The sequence below is a fragment of the Eschrichtius robustus genome, chromosome 16 (genome assembly GCF_028021215.1).
Source record: "Eschrichtius robustus isolate mEscRob2 chromosome 16, mEscRob2.pri, whole genome shotgun sequence".
NCBI lineage: Eukaryota > Metazoa > Chordata > Mammalia > Artiodactyla > Eschrichtiidae > Eschrichtius > Eschrichtius robustus.
Window position 1 is genome coordinate 66,467,745 of NC_090839.1, and position 7,582 is coordinate 66,475,326.

The following is a 7,582-nucleotide window of genomic DNA, read 5'->3' on the forward strand; positions in this document are numbered from 1 at the left end:
CAGAGACAACCAACAGCAGCCTGAGCAAAGCTCACAGGGCGCTCGCTGAGGGCCGGGCCCTGCACTCCGGGCTTCACATCCACACGCTCTCTTGCTCCTCTGGTAACTCTATGAAGGAGTGACTATCATTATTATTATTTTTGGCCGCGTTGGGTCTTCGTTGCTGCGCGCGGGCTTTCTCTAGTTGCAGTGAGCGGGGGTTACTCTTCGTTGCGGTGCGCCGGCTTCTCACTGTGGTGGCTTCTCTTGTGGTGGAGCACGGGCTCTAGGCGCGCAGGCTTCAGTAGTTATGGCACGTGGGCTCAGTAGCTGTGGCGCACAGGCTTAGTTGCTCCACGGCATGTGGGATCTTCCCGGACCAGGGATCAAACCCGTGTCCCCTGCACTGGCAGGCAGATTCTTAACTAGTGGGCCACCAGGGAAGTCCCGCAGTGACTATTATTAATCCCACTTTACAGATGAGAAGAAAAAGGTCCCTGTTTTCATGAAGCTTATATGCTAGTAAGGTAGACCAACAAAATGTTAAACACAAACACACACACACACACACACACACACACACACACACACACACACACGACATAACTCAGGGAGTGATGAACCAAAGGTAATTCTTGGAGTCTGAGTTCAGAGGCTCCCAGACGCCTCCATCTCAACTCACAGTCTGTAATGTGTGCAGGGCCCAGAGCAAGAGCCCATGTATACTATATGTCTACAGATTTAAAGTTAGATATCAAGCTAAGAAACCGTGTAAGTAAAATATGTTCTAGCCTCCCTCTTTAAGGAACACACCTTCACCACGACCTGGAAAGCCAGATCTGAACTCAGAACTCTCCCAGACTCCTTGGAGTTCCACAGACCACCCGCTTCTCTCCCCACACTCTCCACTCTGCCTTGAGGGGCCTGTGAACACACCCCAGGCTAAAAGTCCAAGTTCTGTCCTAAGCCCCACAAATGCCTGCCCCTGAGCCCCCCCTTAGGTTTAGGGGTGCACACACTGGAAGCCAGCCTGCCCTCAGCAGGGCAGAGCTAGGGGAGACACCTGAGCAGCCTTTGGAAATGGTTCAGTGCTGCTGAGGGAGGGAGTTCCAGAGTTCTGGACACCTAGGACTTGGCCCAGAAGTGGGGAGTCGTGGGGACCATGTGGGCGCATCTCCTTGGCTCCATGGCTCCTTGCCTTGTGGGAAGGGGCCTGGCTGGAGAAGGACCAGGGTGGGCCCCTCCAAGTCACAGGGCCAGACTTGCCCGAGTCTAAAGGCAGTGCTGCTCTGCTCACAGCCTTCCAGTTTCCACTGTGGAAGCCTTGCTACCTGCATCCTGACCACCCCCCCCCGATCCCTACCTGTCTGCCTCTGCCTTACCTCCTGTACTGGCTTGCATGGCGCTCCCCCCCCCAGTTCACATCCACCCAGAACCTCAGAATGTGGCCTTGTTTGGAAATAGGGTCTTGGCAGATGTCATCAAGATGAGGTCATACTAGATTAGGGTGGGCCCTAAACCCAGTGACTGATATCCTTAGAAGAGGAGAGGACACACAGGGAGAAGCCATGTGAAGCTGGAGGCAGAGACTGGCGGGATGCTGCCACAAGCCAGGGACACCAAGGGTTACGGGAAGCCACCAGAAGCCGGAAGAGGCAAGGGAGGATTCTTCCCTAAAGCCTTTGGAGGGGGCACGGCCCTCCTGACACCCTGATTTCAGACTTCTCGCCTCTGTGAGGGGGTAAATTTCTGTTGTCTTGTACCACCAGGTTTGTGGTGATCCATCATGGCAGCCCGAGGAAGTTCACGCACTTCCCTGCCCACCCACCTCCCACCTCTCCCACACCCGGCGTCGGGCTGGTGTAGGAAAAAATGTCACTAGCAGGTCCCCCTCACAATTCACCTGGCCAATCCCAGAGGCAAAATGTTCTTAAAGACTATCTTTTCCAGGAAGATTTTCTGCACCCTTGCCCGTGGCAGCCCTGGGGACAGGCTCTGGCTCCAGGGGCATGTGCCAGGTCCCTGAAGCAGGATCTAGAAGGAGGCAGGCTCTGCTCTGGGACAGCCAGCTGGGGAGCCCCTCACCGCCACCCGTCCCAGCCTCACCCACACCGGCCAGCGCCTGGGGGAATGTATGTCAACAAACCCCCCTGGGCTGCAACTACATGTGGTTTGTTGCTCAGCGGTCCAGTGGGAAGCTTGGCTGTGTTTGTCACAAGTGTTAGTGTTTGGTTACATCTAACCAAGGCCGAGGAGGTGGGGGTGTGTGTGTGTGAGAGACAGAAAGAGAGAGTGTGCACGAAGCCTGCTGTAGGACTGCCTGACCTTCCCCTCTTCCCAAATACAAATGACAAAAAGGTAAACTGAGCAAGAGGGCAGGTCTCTCTGGAAATCAGTGTTTGAACTCAACAGCAAAGAGCTGCTGTTTATTCTGAACTTCATGAAATGAGATGACTTCTCAGCTCCAGATAAGTCATCAGGGTTACGTACTGTTTGAATACCAAAAGCCATTTGTCTGTTCGTCCACCTATCCATCCACCTCCCCCCCCATATCCATCCATCCTTCCATCCATCCATCCATTCGTCCGTCCATCTACCCACCCATCTATCCATCCATCCATCTGTCCATCCATCTATCCACCCATCCATCCATCTATCCACCCACCCATCCATCCATCCATCATTTGCTAAGTTCCCACTATAAACACTGTAATAACATTAACAGCAATAATAACAGTTTCTACTCAATGGGCACTTTCAATGAGAGAGGGTGTGTGCTAAGCACTTTGCGTGCATCATGTTTCATTCTCACAAATAATTCTATAAAATAGATGCCAATAGACCCAGTTCACAGAGGGGGGAAAGTAAGGCCCAGAGAGGTTAAGTCACTTGTCTAAGGCTTTACAGCCTACTATGGAAGATCAAATATGGCCAGAAATTCCCTGTTGCTCTTCCCACCAAGAGGCAGATTCTATTTCTCCAATCCCCTAAATCCAGGCTAGCCTCATGACTTGTTTTGACTAATAGAATGTGCCAGAAATAGTGTTGTTCGAGCCCCAAGCTCAGGCCTCAAGAAGCCTGGCAGCTTCTGTCTTTGCTGACCCGAAACCTCCACAAAAGGAAGCAGGTCTCACCCACTGGAAGATGAGAGGTCAACTGAGGCCACCCAGCCAACAGCCAGCACCAGCTGCCACACATGCGAGGGAGGCCATCTGGACCTTCCAGCTTGGCTGACCCTCCAGCTGAGGGAACCCAGTCAAAACCGACAGATGAGGCACTAAGCTAATCACAGAATCATGAAAAGTAATAAATTGTTGTTTTTAATGCATTATATTTTGGGGGGTGTTTGTCACGTAGCCAAGGCTAACTAAGACATGTTGTAAGAGGCGAAGTCAAAGTTCTAACCCAGGTCTCCCATTTCTAGAATCTGGGCCTCTCAGAGGCAGAGACTGTGACCACAGAGCTGAAGAGGATGTAACCCCTGACTGCGGGGACCTCGGGGAACACACACTCCAATAAAGACCCTGCTGGGTCATCCATGTGAAGGAAGGTGTAGGTTCCTGGGACACTGACTTACGTGTTTCACTTATACAGCAACCAAGTGCTGCATACCTACCAGGTGACAGGCACTATACTAGGTGCTGGGTATGTGGCAGCAAGCAACAGATCTCTGATCTCAGGAAGCTCGAAATTTAGGGAAGAAGACAGACAAAAGTAAACCAGTAACCAAGCCATGACAAGTTGTGAAAAATGTGAAAGAAACCAAGAGGCCTTGAGGAGAGAAAATAATGGAATGAAGTAACTTTAGATCCGGTGATCAGGAAAGATTTCTCCACGAAGGTGATGTTTAAGCTGAATCCACCAGAATGGCAGAGAGACATGCAAAGAGTTACAGGAAAAATAATCCAAGTTGAAGCAACTGCACGAGCAAAGGTCCTGAGGAAGGACGGAGAAATGGAATTTCTAGTAAGGTGGGAGCAGAGTGGGTGAGGAGGAGAGTGGCTGAAGACAAAGAAGGAAGTGTGGGTCAGGCCAGATCATGTGGCCTTGGAGGCTGTCTAAGTCCCTTTGGGCTGCTAGAACCAAAATACCACAGACGGGGTGCTTTATAAACAATTACATTTATTTCTCACAGTTCTGGAGGCTGGGAGTCCAAGGTCAAGATGCTGGCCAATTGGTGTCTGCTGAGGACCTGCTTCTGGTTCATAGATGGCCATGTTTTTACTGTATCCTCACATGGCAGAAAGGGAAAGGAACTCTGTGGGTCGCTTTTATAAGGGCACTAATCCCACTGGTGGGGGCTCACCCTCATGGCCTAATCACCTCCCCACAGGCCCACCTCCAAATACCATCACACTGAGGATTTGGTTTCAACATATGAATTTTCAGGGGACACAAACATTCAGTCTAAAGCAGAAGTTATGAGAAACAACTGGAAATTTTCTCTAAGTGTGATGGGACAGCAGTAGGAAGTTTTGAGCAAAGAGGAACATGATTTTATTTAGATTTCAATAGATACCTCTACCGTGTGGATGACAGACTGAAGGGAGGTCATGGAAGGGGGGACATTCACAAAGATGTCCCTGCAGTTGTCCAAGAAGACATGTTGTCTGGGGCGGTGGCTGTGGAGTTGAAGAAGAGATTTGAGATGTGTTCTGCAAAAAGACTTGATAGGACTTAGAGATTGCATTGGGCATGAAAAGAAGTATCCGATGTTAGCTTGAGCTTCCCAGAAGCAGATGCCGAGACAAGGATTAGAGCAGTAGAAGTAATCTGTGTACAAGGGGATCTGAGGTAGCCTAAGTGGGGAGGGGGAAGGGAGACAGGAAAGGAAGACAGTGGGGGTGTGTCACAAAGCACGTTACTTCTGTGGGTAGCCAGTGCTCATTCCCACTGAGGAGCCTGGGGGAGATGATGTTGAACATATGCCCTAGCATGGATCCATCTGAGAGGCGAGGGAACTGGGGTATTTATACACCAGCTCTCTCCAGTCACTGGTTGAGGGCTGGTTGTCACTGTTTACAGTAGTGACAAAATACCTTATTTCCCCATATGGTTTCTAACTATAACTAGATGTTTCCAACCACTCTTGACATAATTAGGTTCTAACTTTGCCCCATCTGGAGGTGAGCAAGTTGGCATGGTTCTCACATGCGACCCAGCCCCCTTCACACCATAGATATCCAGAACCATTTTCTGCAGCAGATATAGGTGCTCCCGCCCAACCCCTAGATAGGCAACTCTGTTCGTTCCTCCTAACCCTCTGTGGCCCCTCAAACATGGTACCTGGATAATGTGACGTGAGACCCTCCTCTGTCCCCAGGCACCAACTCTGATATTTGCCAGCTGTGCCCCCTTGGGCAAGTCACTCGACCTCCCTGAGCCTCAGTTTCTTCATCCGAAAGATCAAGGTGATAAATGCACCCACCCCATTGTGTTCATTACGGTCTCTGAGTGCCGAGTGCAGCCCCAGGTGCAGAGAACCCACCAGGTAAATGCAGCCACTACTGCTGCTAGCAGAGAACCTAGTTTGGTACAATTATAAAAATATGTTTTATTGGATTTTCCTTCCAAGCTACAGAGGCAATATACGTTCCTTAAAACAACCCAACCCACAGAGGTGAACAAAGAAAAAGCCAGATCTCCTTCTGTGCCTTTAGTCTAACCGTACAAGCCCCTTCCATACACCCCACGTGTCCCTAGAGGAGGTAACAGTGGGCATTTTTCCTTCCAAATCTTTCTTTGCAGAGTCATCCATTTGCCTATGTGTGGTTTATTTCTTTCATTTGTGCAGCTATGAGCTAATTCCATTCATATTTTCCCCGGCCAGTGCTATAGAAATCAATCCTGCTCTTATTAGCAGCTTCCTAATATTCCTCGTTGGTGATGTTGCAAGCTATTGCCCCTCCCCCCTCCATCGATGGCTATTTAGGGTGTTTCCAGCGCTTCACTCAGCCAGCCATGCTGCACTGACCCCCCCTGCATCCACCTCTTCGTTTCTATAGGAGAGGTTCCCTAGAGTGAGGTTTAATGGGGTCCATGGACACAGTTTTGTTTTGTTTTGTTTTAATAAAAATGTGCTGCTGAAAGAGTGCGTGTTGAGTGACTGAATGACGGTGGGCAGCCCCGAATTTATTCTGCTCTCTCCAGAAGCCCACTAGGGTCCTGATGGCCTCAGCAGGGCAGACGTCCACTCCGGCCAACAAAAGGGACATGGTTTCACCCACCAGGAGGAAAAAGAAAGCTCTACATCCTACTTTTGGAGCTTAAGAAAAACCTGGGGAAGTAGGAAGAACCACGAGCACAGGTGGGCACTGGAGGTGACCCCGGTTCTGGATTTTCACGGGGCATCACTCCCCGACACAAGGCTGGATTCATGGCTGTCTCCAAGCTGGCACAAATGAAGACAAATGTCACCCTCGTCCCTTGATCGTGCTCCAGGGGACAGGCGGTGGCTCCAGTGGCAAAACAAACAAGATTAGGAGGCAGCAGAGGGCTGCCTGCCCCGGGGAACCAAGTGGTCAGAGAAGCCTCCAGACAAGAATTCCTTGACCTAAGGAGCCAGAAGGCCTGGTGCAGGCTGAGCCCCCGGAGCACCGTGGTGCATAAGGTTCCCCAGCTCACTGGCAGGGAAGGGATCTCATCCCTCGTTTTATAAATGAGAGACTGAGGCGTGACCTCAGGCAAGTTGCTGGATGTGTCTTTATGCCTGTAAAGTGGGGATAATAATAGTGTGTCCAGCCCTCCCGGGTTTGCTGTGAGGATTCAGCAAGAGGTGGTGGGTTGCAGCTGGTCCTAAGTGTTCCCACACACCTCTCTCCCCACCTCCACTCTGCCATCTTCCTTGTTGACCATCCATGAGCCTCTGGGGTCCTTGATCTTCTTGGCTCCAGCGTGCCATCCTTCTCCCCATCCCAGCCACCTACCCCTGGGGTTAATCCCTACTCCTTACCATCTCCAGTAACTGGATGTTATACCCCCTCATCAATAACTCCACCTCCACTCTCTCTAACTGCCCCACCCTGACTTCTGTACCGCTTCCCTTACTGCGGGACCCTCAGCCCCCAGAACAGCGGCTGACACGTAGTAGGGCCACAATAAAGATCTGTCAGATGGATGAATAAATGAACAAATGGACAAAGGTTTGGCAGCTACTACTAATAAATAAGAATTGTTGTAATACTAGGCACACATTCCTGTAGGAAAATGAGGGAGAGGTTCATTAGAAAGGGGGTAAGGCTTCCTGGAGAGTCAGAATGAAGTGACACAGACAAAGCCTGTAGCAGAAGAGGTATTTAATGCCTGCCCTGTCATGTATTCATTCATTCAAAACACATGAGCTGCAGATGAGCAAAATAAACCCAGAGCTTCCCCAGGAAGCCGGGAAGACAAGGAAATGAGCCGTCCAAGGACCAAGAAGGTGGTCAGGGAGCTGAGAGGCAGCAGGGCTAACACTGAAAGTATCTGACCTTGACGCCACAGATACCTATCAGAGTGTGTGCTGTCACTGTCCTGGGCCCTGCCCCATGCTGAGCACTAACCCTTTGGTGCTGGTCATGGGAGCTCCAGGGATGGGGCCAGGGTGGCTGGGGTGATGGGGGTG